The following is a 15,706-nucleotide window of genomic DNA, read 5'->3' as shown; positions in this document are numbered from 1 at the left end:
GTCTTCGTCTCGCTCCGCGGGAGGGGCGGAGCTTGGAGAAGTGTGTGCGTATGTGTGTTGGGCGCAGGCGCAGGTTGTCGGCAGGTTTGTGAATGAAACAGAGCGCTGATTCATGCAGTCTGCTCAAAGAGGCTCACATGAGTAGATCTGAAAGTGTGGTTGACAGCGACGGAAGCAAAAAATATCCAAATGCATTCAAATGAAGAGGAAATGACAGAGGAAGTAGGCGTCCAGCAAAGAGAGAGGAGGCAAAGGAAAAGGCTGCTAGTGAGCTGTGTGTTAGGATGGACACCGAAGAAGGAGAAAAGGAACACGTGTTAAAGTTTAAGGACACCGGCCCTCGAGGACTGGAGTTTGACCCGTGTGCTTTAGAGCAAGTCTGGCTTTTTAGCAGCAAGTCCAAGACTTGCACAGCACAATATATGATACCCACACAAGAGAAAATTGTTAAGAGGGTGTTATGTTGCAGGATTACGAAAGGTTGTCTACTAATATTCGGAAAGTAGGAAGTCCCATTATGACCTAACGTCTCATCTTAGAATGTAAAAAAAGAAAAACTGAATTTGCTTCAGAAGTGAAAGTTTAGTAGATGAAGATTTAAAGTAGTCAGGTTTCAAATGTTCAAATGCAGATGACTGTGATTAGACAGTGGCACAGCTTCACACAGACTGATTTTGCTCATACTTTTAGAAATATAAAGCCAGCCAGCGATATTCATTTATGAGGCAGGCAGAAGGAGAAAAGGAATTGTATGTATTGGCTCAGCAGAGTGAACTGGAAAGGATGTGCAGCAGGTTCGAGTGATTAAGGATGGAGAAGAAAATTTAAGGAGTGAAGAGACTGTGCTGAGAAGATGGAAGAAGGTTAATAAGAAAGAGAGGAGGACAGATTGAGGAGTGACAGTAGTAGCTTTATATTGTAAGGCAAAGACCCTACAATAATGGTATGTTACCAGTAGGGTGAGATGGAGGCAGATGACCCCTAAAGAAAGCAGCAGAAAGAAGAAGAATTTGTTATTTTAGGAAAATGCGATGGTGATTTAACGTAGAAAAAGTTGTATTTTGGTCTGGCTGAGATTTTAGGTGGGAGATGATACTGTACTGTCCATGTGTTTTTGTGCATGATTGGTATTCCTTGGTTTTGTATCAGTTATGGTTGTTCTGTATATGTTACTCTTCAGTCTCTATTGGGATGTGTTTTGGGGTTAAAAGAATATTCTAAGTTTAGGTTCTCGGAGTGGTTTGTTAGGTTATTTAGTTCCTTGCTGTTAGTGATTATGTTTTACCTCCTTCATTGTCTAGCCATGTCTTGTGTAGAGATGGTACGATACCCTTCATTCATCTCCATTTGAAGCAATGCATTATCTAGGACTGTAACATCTAGTGCTTTTATTGGATCATACTAAAATGTTAAAAAATAAAACACTAAAGCTGTTCCTTTATACTTGTATGCAAAAAATACACTGCACCCAAATTATTGTGCAGTTCAGCAATACCGAACCTTTTATTTACACTTATAGCAGAACTTTAAATCTAAGTATTTAAAGTAATATTCAAAAAGTAATTTAAAATGCAATTTTATGCAGATTTCAAAAACTCTTTGGCTCTGGAAAAAAAGAAGTGCAATATCAGCACAAATGTTTATATTCAACAACTAAAAGCAAAAAACAAAACAAAAAACAGGTTGTAGAATGGACCCTTTTATACTTAAAGCTTAACATAAATAGACATCCAGAGTGGAAAGCAGTTCAAATAAATACAAACACGGCTTCTCACAACACTCATCTTTTATCAAGAGACTGAATTTTGTGTAATTTCTATACAAAACATAACACAAGTATGAAAAAAAGTGTTTTCTGTTGTAACCCTGAAATGGTAATGTAACGACACTCATTTTTCACTTTTTCACAAAACTAAAACATCTCTACTTCCACGTCTAATTGTCTGTAATGGAGGTGGAGTAAATTAAACTGGATCCGCATTCTGTGCCCAACTAATGCTCGCTACGCAGGGGGAACAAATTTTGTTGGGGATGCCTACCTTGGCACAACACCTGGTTTGGCCGCACGTAGCGAGGCTCCAGATGCTTTCAGTGTGAACTCCAGACCGCCAACAGGTCTCGCACACAACAGCCGCCCTATCATGTGCTGCTCCGACGTGCTAAGGTCACTGCCTGAGTTACACCATGTTGCACGTTTTTTGTGAATTTTGTTTTTCTCCCCGATATCTGATCTGGTAATTTAGGTCAGGATCGGACCGATACTGTATAGCGGATTGATCCATCCCTAGTCTTGTGTTTTGTGAGTCTTGCAAAAAAAAGTTCAGCACTCCAACTCTTATTAAAGCCATGGAGCTATAATAGATGCAGTATGTGGTTCAGCATTGTACTGCAGAAATATGCAAGGCATTCTCTGAAAAAGACCTCATCTGGACGGGAGCGTGTGTTGCTCCAAACCCTATTAACCATTCTGCACTGATGGCATGTCTTTGTCCTGATGTGGCAGCTGATAATTCCTTTAACACTAATGCACCCTGATCATGTTCATGAGTAGGTCCTTCTCTGCACGATGGAGCAGAGCATGTCTTTGTCCTGTCGTCATCCACTCACACCCAACCAGCTGCCGCAGATGGCCGCCCCTTCCTGAGCCTGGTTCTGATGGTGGTTTCTTCCTGTTAAAAGGGAGGTTTCCCTTCCCACTGTCACCAAAGTGCTTGCTCATAGGGGGTCATATAATTGTTGGGTTTCTCTCTCTATGTATTATTGTAGTGCCTGCCTTACATTATAAAGTGCCTTGAGGTGACTGTTGTTGTGATTTGGCACTTTATAAATAAAATTGAACTGAATTTTATTAACGTGAATCTGAACTCTCTGATATTCACGTCTTTGATGTTCCAGTAACTCTCATGTGGTGTCACACAGTGATGCTTTATTCCTGTCAACAGTAAAAATGGAAATAACTGTGCGATGGTAGGAAGGGGCTTCATAATAAAATCAGACAGGAGCCTGCAGTTATGCTAGATTGCTTTGTGGTAATTTGGCGCCATCTGCTGGTTAAAGCTCTAAACTACAGGTCAACTGTTTCCATTATAGCTCAAATAGAACCGAGAAATTATAGATTTAAAACATAGAATCAATTAGAAGTTAGTAGAAAAAAATCTAATATTCTTCACTAGTCATCAGTGATGACTGGTGTCCACCCTCAATCCCTTTGTATGTATGTCTGGGCTCGTGGTCTACTTTAGGATTAAGAGATAAAGATCTAGGGAAAAGCTTTAACATAAATTTAATTCACATAAAATGAATTCACATAAAACAAAAAACAAACAAACACACACATTAAGTAATTATTCCCCAAACATTACATATAAGGCAAAAACTGACTTTGTACAATATTCAATATTTGGTATATTTTGGTATGACTGCCTTTCACCTTTATTCTTAAGCAGTCTGAACTCTCTGAGGCAACTTTCTTTAACTTCTTTAAGTATCTTCAGGTATTGTTCTCCAGACTTCTTGAAAGACATTTAAAGCTCTTCAGTGGATGTTTCTGCCTTTAGTTCTCTTCTCTGTTAGGATGATCCCACACTTCTTCAACAATCCTGAGGTCTGGGAGAGGCCAATCCATAACTTACAGTGTTCCATTGTGTGTTGTTTCAATCCAGCTAAGGTTATGCTGAAAACTGACGCTGTTGCCAATCAGGTGGTTTCCATTTGGTATTGCATGGTGGATCCGAATCTGATGTTACTTTTCTTTGTTCATAATTTCAATTCCAAACAGCACTGCATCTGATCTGATTCACTGAAGTCCAGTTCTTGTGCAATTTTCATAGCTTAGCCTCTTCTCTCTGTTTACCTTCCTCAAGAATGGCTTCTTACCAGCTACCCTTCCACGGAGACCATTTCTGTTGAGGCTTCAGTGAACAGTAGCTGGCTCAACGGAAAGTCCAGATGCATCTCTTGGGTTCAGGTCTTTGCTGGATTTCTTCCTGTTTTTAAAGGACATGACTTTCATATACTGATCATCTGCTGTAGATTTGAGGGTTTTGTTTTTTTGTTTTTTTTTAGGGCTGAGACTTTATCCTTCAATTTTTTAAGGACATGCTGCAGACCATGCTCAGTTGTTGGTGCAAAAATAAAAATGTATGCCTGTAAAATCGTTGTTTTTTTTTTTTTTCATAGATCCATCTAAAGAACATATGTTTTTGTGAGAGGTTGCTAGTAATGAAGTGGATAATGGAAAAACCTAGGAGGTTTTTTTTTATACTTGAATGATTCATAAACATTCCTCTAAGAAAGGACAGACACAAGAACTGGACTGAAAACGAGTGCAAAAGCAGCCAAAGCCCAAAGGACAACTTTTCCTTCCCACTTTTCCTTCCCACTCCTTCAGGAAGAGTGAAGAACTATCGCTCAAGGACACTTTACAAAATTACAAGAAAGTCTGGCTACTTCGAAGCAAAACATAAAGAAGTGAGGGGAAGCTGTACATTAATTATTAGGAGCATCTAAGTAGTGTTCAGACACGAGCAGCAGTGATCTCAGCCCATTCAGTTTGTTCCTTGAGCTTCCAGTCAGATGTGAAGAAAAAATACATTTTGTTTTTCTTCAGCCAAAAGGAAAAAAAAAAGATCAGATTGTGATCAGAGGTATGAACTGACAGTGGCTGGAAGAAGATCGCTGTCTCTCCTAAAGCACTCAAAGACATGAAACTATGAACTCAGAGCAAAGCAACATCTGAAATACACACATCTGTTTTAATATATATGTTTAACATACACGTTATAGCTCAAAGTGCTTTACTCAACTTGCCTTATTCACCCAAGCACTTTTTTCTATCGGTCATTCACACACATACTCACACTTGATGGATGCATGTTGGTACTTTAGTTCAGTCATAAAGCTTACATTTCTGTGAGCAGCTTTTGTTGGGGAGAAGTTGTGATGCTCACTCTCTCGATTAAGTCTATTGCAGATCATTTCTGGCATGTTCTAATCAGAAAAACTAAATCCATCATAGATTTTTGCTAATTTGCATCTTTCTGACTGACTGCATTGCACCGCAAGCCTAAATCTTATTATATAATGAGCACTATCATTATTGCAGAGATGTAAATGTTTATTTTCTGTGGATATTAAGTTTAGTCATTAATATTTTTGTTGTACATGGGTTATTAATAGCAAGTATTTGACACATAAATACACACACTTTGTTAGGGAGCAAGAGTTTGGGTTGTGGTTTGTTTGTAGGAGGTAGAGGTGGGGCAGCTTGAGAGCGCAACCTCATTACATCACCAACTTGTAATTAGGTTTTTTGGCACTTTACTAACAAACAGTCTCACGATTCAGTTCACTTCAGTTTTATGTATGTAGTGCCAAATTACAACAAGAGTTTCCTCAAGGTGATAATTCAGAGAAAACTGCAACAACCCCATATGAGCAACCACTTGGCAACAGTGGGAAGGGAAACCAAAGAAACTGGCCATCTGCCTTAACTGATTCGGGGGGTAAGTGGAGAGAAACAGGATAAAAGACAAACTGTGAAAATGGAGAGAGGTGTATTTTTTTTAATTATTATTATTTAGTCTTTGCACAAATTTTAAAACTCTCATTGGGAGACAACATTGGTGCAACAACATCTTGAAAGAAAAAAATAGTAAATAGGAAAAACCCCCAAACAAAACAAAAACAAACAAACAAACAAAACAAACAATAAAAAAATAACAGTATAAATATGTGAAGGCCATTCTTATGACATTTAACATTTTCCTTTCTGGCAACACTTTAACATACATGAGGCTTATGTTGGTGTTATATAAGTTTGCTTTGCATTGTCATTTAAAAAGCTTGATACCTTTTAACTGCTTCTTATACAAGCATGATGTGTGTGTGCATGACCTTCATAAAGGGAGCAGGCAGCCTTGAGAAGAACAAACTGCACTCAATGAAGGAAGCCGCCTGTTGTGACAAGGATAACAACAACATCCTGGGAGGGCTGCACTCACATCGTATAACCACGCTTGCACAACACACTTTGTAACCATATATAGTAATTTCTCTTAGTTAACACAGCAACAAGCTTTATGAATATTCATATGTGTAAACAATAAAAGCAGCCTGCAGGGGGAAGCAAGTTGAAGTGGGTTGGAGACAACTGCTTCCCTCACGATAAGTGTAAACCTGAGCTCTGTGTGACCTCGTTCCTGAGTGAGTTTCTGTTTATCCAGCAGTATCAGGGGTGAACCTCTGACAGCTTACTTGATACAACAAATGAAACACATTCATTAAAAGGATAGAAACTGGGTCACATTTTCACATATCAAAGCAGCATCTTTACATGAATCCTTCAGTAATTCTAAAGATGAGAAAAAAGACTTTAATTCAATCTTCAACCCACTTAGGGAAGGTCTTTTGTTTTGACTGTATTTCAAATAAGCAAAGCTGCAAATGCAGAAAATAAAGAATTTAAAGATGCATGTTTATCTTTATGATGCGTGTTCCTTCATTCCAGTATTGCCAGTGTGACATTTAAGCAGTCAGGTGCATCAGCACAGTAAGTCAATCAACAATGAAAAACCTGAACACAGAAACTCAAAAGAAACAGTGGCTTCATATCTGAACCCATAACCTGTGCAGTAAAAGAACTGTATTAATTAATTTTTGCCTCAGTCATACACAGAGTAACAAAGTAACAAATATTTTATTACAGTACTTAAACAGAATTATCAGGTATATGTATGTACTTGAGTATTTTTCTGATAATTTTCTTTTAATTTTAGTGCAGGGTGGCTGTGGTGTTCATGGTCAGCGTAACAGGGTAAGAAACATGAATTTACATTTAAGATGATTATTAAATTCTCTGAAATCCAGTTTTTAGAGTCTTATTTTTGGAAATCAGCCATAAGATCTTCTCATGTTTTGTTGAGTTCAGCTGGCTAAATCCACAAAGAGCAGCACCACAGGTCAGCTGATCACAGACACAAAATCTGTGATGAAAATTTGACACTAAAAAAACAAAACAAAAGAGAAATTATTGCGACTTTCTAAATGACTCTTTTACCATGCTATATATGGGGCATGGAACAGAGTGGAGGCATGACAAAAGAAATTTAAAGACTAGAAAGAAAACTAGGGTTACCTAATAATACAAATGCTAAACAGAGGGTTAACTACCAGTGGGCTGAACCTGCTACCAGTGGAACCAGATAAAATGGGCACTGACAGCTGAGGAAGTCGAGGACATTAAAAAGTCTCTTGACTTCATAATGGAGGAAATTTCCATTATCAGGTTGCAGCAGAAAAGTATCATTGAAATTGTGGAGGATGTAAAGCTCATCCGCATCCAAAATGCAGAAAAAGATAAAAAGATTGCATACCTGGAAAGTAGGGTTGCTGACCTGGAACAATACTCCAGGATAAACGACATCATCATCATCACCGGGCTCCATATTAAACCCCGGTCATACACTCAGGCGGTGACCGCTGACAGCAATGAGGAACCTGGAGAGCTTGACATTAGCTCCACGGAACAACAGGTGGCTGCTTTCCTGCGGTCCAAAGGGATTGACCTGGACTGTAACTCTGTCGAAGCATGCCACCCTCTTCCCAGGAGGAATGGCAACAAACAACAAAAAAATAACAAAATAAATATGTGAAGGCCATTCTTATGACATTTAACATTTTCCTTTCTGGCAACACTTTAACATACATGAGGCTTATGTTGGAGTTATATAAGTTTGCTTTGCATTGTCATTTAAGGTTTGTAAATTGAAAGCACAAGAACACGCTGCTGAAACAAGGAAGAAAATTAAAAGGATCTAATGTCTTTATCAATGAACATCTAACCAAACACAATGCTGAAATAGCCAAAAAAGCGCGACACCTTAAGAAGCTGGGAAAAATTCAAAGCACTTGGACGACGAACTGCAAAATATTCATTAAACTAAACGGATCACCAGAGGAAGCCAAAGTTCTGACCATTAAAAACATGGTGGATCTCGAAAAATATCAGTGAGCAACATGATCTGGACTACAAACAAGGTAACAGACAACTACACACTCACTTATGACACACACTGGAAGGAAGAACTCAGATACATCTGGAAGAAATTGCTGCATCAGTCAGACAGTTGCAGAATATGATCAATTGGAACTGAAAACATTTATCTATATGGATCACAATACACAGGACTTGGAATATGAAATAGATCCAGACAACAACTTCTTGTCATCTCTCAATAACAATTGCTGCTACTATACAAATAAAGACTACAATCAGAAGATTCAAACTGAGAATAAATGATCAATTATCCACTTTAACTGTCGAAGTCTATATGCTAATTTTAATCATATCAAAGAACATCTTAACCAGTTTTCACATCCATTTAGTGTCATTGCCTTATCAGAAACTTGGATGAATATGGAAAAAGGAAGAGACTTTGAACTGGAGGGTTATGAATTCACATTTATAACTAGGTGAAACAAAGGAGGAGGAGGAGGAGTGGCCTTGTATGTGGACAAATCCTTGAAATTTAATGTGGTGGATAAGATGACGATGGTGATTGATAATGTACTTGAATGTATTACAATTGAAATTTGTAAAGAAAAAAGTAAAAATGTAATCATTAGCTGTATATACAGAGCTCCAGGTAGTAGTATTGAGACATTTAAAGACTGGATAGAAGAAAAATTTGTTGAAATAGCTCACAAAAAAGTTTTCATTTGTGGAGATCTCAATATTGATTTGCTAAACCCAAATAAACATAAAACGACTAAGGACTTTCTAAACACAATTTACTGTATGAACCTATTCCCTAAAATTACTAGACCGACCAGGATCACATCACATTGTGCAAATCTCATAGACAACATTTTTACAAATGACATTGAAAATAAGACAGTAAGTGGACTCCTGATTAACAACATAAGTGACCATCTTCCAATTTTTACAATCTATGATAGGAATTACAAGATCAATAAAATGGACAATAAAAAAGAGTACAGGCGAGTAAGAACAGAAGAAAGAATGAATGCATTTAAAAAAGATTTATTGAAAGAGAACTGGGGTGAAGTATATCAGGAACATGACGTTAATAGTGCGTATAATGAATTCCTTAGAATATTTACATTATTGTACAATACCAACTGTCCAATAAAGCAATATAGTAGGAAACATAAATATATGGACTGTCCATGGATAACAAAAGGTCTGCAAAATGCATGTATAAAGAAAAATGCTCTATGCAGAGATTTCTTAACCCTCTCAGGCTCAAATTAAGTTTTTAAATTAACTTTTAGTCCTAAGTCCTGCAGTGGTACTTCTGAGTAAAAAAAAACTCATAAAATATGTATGTGGGGTAAGCAGGTTGTTAGTTTTTAACTGTTGCAAATCGGCAACGCCTGCCTCGAGAGGGTTAAGAAAGAGAACTAAAGATGCTGAAATCAGATACAAAAGATATAAAAATAGGTTAACTAATATATTTAGATATAGTAAAAGGGAATACTATGTGAAGCAATTAGATATAAATAGAAATAATATTAAAAGATTATGGAAAATACTGAACAGTGTTATAAAACGTGGGGCTGGACAAAAGAACTATCCCAAGTATTTCATTTGTAATGACCATGAAGAATACAATATGGATGTGGCAAATAGTCTCAATGAATTCTTTGTAACTGCTGGACCAAATTTAGCAAGAACAATCACTGATCCTGGAAAGGCACAGGAAAACCCGGATACACTGATTGACAGAAATCCATATTCTATGTTTCTCACAGCCGTTGATGAAAATGAAGTTTTTGAAATTGTCAAAAAATGTAAAAATCAGAAATCTTTGGATTGTAATGATATTGATATGATAGTGGTTAAAAGAGTCATTGAGGCTATTATAAAACCGTTTACATACATCTGTAATTTATCATTTCAAACTGGTCAATTTCCAGATACACTGAAAAAAAAGGATTGGCGAGCTCTTGGATTTACGTAAGCATCTTGCGCGTATTTAACACAAGTGCCTCATGCTTTAAAGTTAAGTGTAACTATATAGTGTAGAAACTACATGATATGCAGAGAGGCTAGATTAAATTGTTCATATCATGTTCGAGTGAAGTAAGTCAATAACTTACTGCGACACTGCACGGGATTTCAGTCTTACGCGCTTTGGATCGTGGTTTGAGGAAGGCATCCATCTCAGTCAAGTCGAGCAGCCGCCTCTACTTTTTTTGGTATATCGAAAAAAGTAAATTGGGTGGTTGTTACATTAAAAAAGTCTAACTTGTAATTTGAACACAATAATTTCATGTTTCTATGAACGTAATTAAATCATGAAGGATCTGTACGAAATTCAACAACTTAATTTGTTCTTGTTGAGATGACATGATACAATCTAGTAAGTGTGGTTAGTTGCTAAACTTATGAAATTCACAAGATCGCACGAGATGTCAAACTGCAGGAAAATCACTGGAGTTATAAGAAGGAGGACAACTACAAACACACCACGTGTATGCTATTGCTTTTTATTGTGGTTTAACCTGTCAAGGACAAACACGTACAAAAAATTCTGCATCAAGCCTTAAAATCATAGCTTTCCTACTTTTGTTAAGTCTGGATTGGTGGCATGGTAGTTAGTGCTGTTGCTTCACAGTAAGAAGATCCTGGGTTCAAATCCACAATCTGGCTAGTTTGCACTGCGTTCTCTCTGGGTATTCTGGTTTCTTCCCACAGTTAAAAGTCATGCAGTTAGAGTTAGGTTAATTGGTGATTCTACATTACCTGTCAATGTAAGTGCAAATGGTTGTTTGTGATAGACTTGTGAGCTGTCCAGGGTGTACCCTGCCTTGTAACCTATCACTTCAGGGTTATTTCCCAGCCCCCCTGCAACCAGGATAAAGATAGGAGGAAGGTAGTTGTTGTAGATCCATTCAATTTTTATGGTAACCAGACTCTAGACTTTGTTGAACATTATGTAATATGAAGACAACATGTAGTATTTAAGTGACCAAGTAGTATTGGGGTAAAAGTTATTGAATAGTGTTGAAATAAAATCACAAAATTGTGAAGGATTACAATATTCCAAGAACTCAACTTACTTCATCTAAACATGTTTCAATCGCATTTTATGAACACAAAGTGCACATGTTTACTGAATATGAAAAAGTTGTGTTGATTTAACTCAGTTGTTTAAGTTTCTGCCAAAGCAAAACATTTGTGTGCAACCAATGTCCACTATTGGATCAAATAAATCCAACATGGCCTTTTTTTCAGTGTAGAATGAAAATAGCAAAAGTTATACCTCTATACAAATCTGGCAACAAACACCATTTCACAAACTACAGGCCTGTCTCTTTACTACCTCAATTCTCAAAAATTCTTGAAAAACTGTTTAACAACCGACTGGAAAAATTTATAGATAAACATAAACTACTCATCGAGAGTCAGTACGGATTCAGATCAAGCAGATCAACATCATTGGCACTATTAGATTCAATAGAATACATCACAAATTCCATAGACAAAAAGCAATATGTGGCTGGGTTATTCATAGACTTGACAAAGGCATTTGACACAATAGATCATGATATATTAATAAGAAAACTGGAACGTTATGGTGTCAGAGGGGTAGTTTTAGATTGGGTCCGGAGCTATTTAAGTGACAGGAAGCAGTTTGTGAAAATAAATGGTGGTTGCTCCTTATGTATGGACATTGCTTGTGGTGTACCCCAAGGGTCAGTTTTGGGTCCAAAATTCTTCAACTTATACCTTAACGACATCTGTAAAGTGTCCAAAGTATTAAAAATGGTTCTCTTTGCTGACGATACAAACATTTTTTGCTCTGGTGATGATCTGCAGAATTTATTGGAGGATATGACTAATGAAATAAGTAAAGTGAAGTTCTGACTTGATAAAAAAAATTATCATTAAATTTGAATAAATCTAAACTTATGTTATTTGGAAATAGTAGTTTAAATACAAATGCTAAGATTCAAATAAATGGTGTTGATATTGAAAGAGGGTAACAATAGATGAAAAACTTAACTGGAGAGCTCACATAAGATATATTCATTCCAAAGTATCACGAAGCATTGCAATACTAAACAAGGCAAAGCAGGTATTAGACAGAACATCACTTCATATTCTATACTGTTTACTGGTTTCACCATACTTAAGCTATTGTGCCAAGGTCTGGGGCAACAACTATAAAATGACACTACACTCACTTTTTACTCTTCAAAAAAAAAAAAGCAGTTCGAACCATTCACAATGCAGGTTATAGGGCACATACAAACTCACTATTTTTGCAGTCTGTAATACTGAAAATTGCCGATCTAGTGAAATTCCAAACAGCACAAATTCTATTCAAATCAAAAAATAAAGAACAGCCACGTAATATTCAGAGTATGTTTTTTTTGAAAGAAGGAAGTTATAATTTAAGGGGTTTTGTAACTTCAAAACAGGGAAGGTACTTACTACAAGGAAAAGCTTTTGTGTTTCTGTTCATGGAGTGAAACTGTGGAACAGTTTGAATATGGAATCAAAGCAATGTCCAAACATAAAACAGTTCAAAAAAGAGTTATAAAAATCTGATCTTCTCGAACTATAAAGAAAAGGAAAATATTGAAATTAAGTGAATGTCTCTATTTAAAAAAATTTCATGATGTGATATTATAGTATATATTATATATTATATCAGAAATCTGTTCACTATTTTTATTACAGATTATATCAGTAAGGAAGCTGACTAAATATTATCTGATAACTTATGGCAAAGGGCTGGGATTAAATAAGTGTGTACTTCTTCCCACTCCCTTTCAACATGTAAATGAATCAGAATGGTAGCAATATTGAAATGTATTGACTTTTGTATAGTATTTTTTTCTCTCTTATTTTCTTTACTAAATGTACCTGCATATTGTTTACATGTTTGAAATAAATTAACAATTAACAATTAACAATTAATTAACTATAGTAACCAACACAAGGAACGAAATCTTAACCTCAGAATATTAAGTAAACAATAACCAGAAGTTGAAACACATAAACTCTGGGTCTAGCTTGGGTTCAGGACCAGGCGGTGGTGCGGTGACCTCTGCCAGAAATCAAACAGCCTCATCCTGGGAACCGGGACAGGTGCAGGAACCTGCCGGACGCCAGGCAGCTCGATGCGAGAAACTGTTTCGGGTGCAAACGTGAACTGAGCCTCGGCGGGCCTCACCCTAGGAACCAACTGCACACCGGCTGCTTATCTGATCATAATTATCTGACGGGTTTTCTTGACACTTACCTGAAAGGTTAGGATTTACTTTTGAATGCAGGGAGTGTCACATTTTAAAGGTAAATTGCAACAGCAGATAAAAAAGAAAACAACCAAACAAATATTCATCTTTATGACACACACATTCCCTCCTCGCTGTGACATTTAAACAGTCAGGTGCATGACCACTGTAACTAAATCAACAATGAAAAACTATCCTGAACCCACACAACTGAAAAAAGGAGCGGCTTAAAATCTGAGCCCTAATGTCTGTAAGAAGTAAATCTGTATGAATTAACTTTTGTCTCGCTCATACACAGAGGGGAGAAGTAACAAAGTTCATTTTTTTTACTGTACTTATCCAAGATTATCAGGTATATGTACTATACTTGAGTATTTTACTGACAGCTTTTCATTTTTACTACACGGTGGCTGTGGTGTTCATAGTCAGTGTAACAGAGTAAGAGACATCAATTTAAATTTTAGCTGGTTATTAACTCTGAAATTATTCAATAGTATTAAGTTGAATTAGGACATTAGGGGAGTTAGGACATGCCGTATGGGCATGCAAATTGTGAGATATATTGCTATTCAGGGCAACTTAATGTTTTGTTTTGTTGTACTTACTTTTTACTTACTTTCAGTTTACAACATTTTTTAATGGTTTTTATATTTAATGTTCAAAATAAAACAGTTAATGAACTAAAACTCATATACACATTCTGTGTATTTTTGCAGTTTTACAGTGCAAGAAAATTTAAACAAAAATGGACAAGTTTATTATGTGAGCTGTCTGTCTAGCTTTGAAGATAAAAATTAATTGCAAGGACAGGCTGGTAGAAGAACAAGAGCACAGTGCAACACCTGAACATAATAAAACAGCTGAAGATAATACAGTAAGGATGAGTCAGGCAAACCACCCAGAGAAAATGGTCTGGTCAATGTGTGTTCTGCACGTGTTCAGCTGCACTCAAGTTAGTCTGGCAAAATGTATGGCTCACAAGAAGTGCTTGAAGAAATATCACTGTAAAAGGTAGATTATATCCTAAAACTCAGCGACTAGGGACCTTAAAGATAACCGAATTTGGTCACATTTTCCAAGAGAGAGGTTGGTGGAGTTCTCCTAGGACAGGGGTCTTAAACTCCAGTCCTCGAGGGCTGTTGTCCCAAAACCTTTCCATGTGTTCCTGTTGCAACACACCTGAATAAAATTAGTAGGTCGTTAGCAAGAGTATAGAACTTGACTGCATGCTGAAGCGGCAACCCCTAACCCTACTCAAGTAAATTTAAGTAAATGTAAGCGTTTGGGAAAATTTACTTCTAAAAGTACTTTTGTTGCAACATGTTCATTCACTCATGAGCTACTGTAACATGAATCAAATGACTGAATTGCCAACTCAGCATGCAGTCAAGTTCTACAGTCTTGCTAATGACCTACTAATTGTATTCAGGTGTGTTGCAACAGGGACACATGGAAAAGTTTCAGGACACCGGCCCTCGAGGACTGGAATTCGAGACCCCTGTCCTAAGACTGTCATAGCTAGATCAGTAAACCCCCTTGTGGAGAGGCGCCTTCACAGTTTGCAGGAGAAATAGGTTTAAGTGGGAGCGAAACACAGAGTTGTATTGCCAACTATGTACACTGTAAGAAAAAAAACAACAAACAAACCCCCTGACTGTTTTGCATAGAACAGTTTTTCCTGTTTGGACATATCAGCATTGGTACGAGGCATAGACAGAAGTGCAGTTTGTTGCTACTGTTTGGGTTGCCTTTCTTAGATAAACTTGCATCATACAAAAATTGTCCTGGCTTTCAACATTTCCTTTTACCAGTTCAGTTCTAAGCTGTAGTAACAACTCCAGGTAGTCATTGTTAAACAGACTTTTGAATAGCCGTAAAACAGCCTGTTTCAGTTTAAGCATTGTTTTCAATAAATTGCATCCTGAAAATGTTTGGTCTCACTCCCATTTCTTCTTGATGCTTATTGAGACTCTACTTGGAACCTTGTTAAGATCCAACCATGCAAAATAGATTTTTAAAAAATTTTTTTTTTCAAGTGGTCTTAAACTTTTGATTGGGACTGTAGTACTAGTGGCACCCCTTCCCAAATTCATCTTGCAGCCGGAGTGACAAAACCGCTCAAATGTTTATATTCACACTTTTATTATAATATAAAAAAACATTTACTACAACGTTATATTACTAGTGGGTCTGTAAAGGGCAATGAGGACATGCATGTGGCTTTCATGTTACAAAATAAACTTTTTTTCAGTATGTGGTACAAAATATCTATATAAATAATACTTCTTAATAATGCCCAAGACTTATGCTTTAAGTTTTACTTTAGAATACTTAGTAATACTTAATAGTACCTAAATTGGAAATACAGTAAAATAAAGAAACATCAGTATTAAACAATATTAAATAATAAGAAACTTTAGTGTATTTCGTGTTCAAG

The sequence above is a fragment of the Pelmatolapia mariae genome, linkage group LG17 (genome assembly GCF_036321145.2).
Source record: "Pelmatolapia mariae isolate MD_Pm_ZW linkage group LG17, Pm_UMD_F_2, whole genome shotgun sequence".
Lineage (NCBI taxonomy): Eukaryota > Metazoa > Chordata > Actinopteri > Cichliformes > Cichlidae > Pelmatolapia > Pelmatolapia mariae.
This window is presented reverse-complemented; position numbering follows the sequence as displayed.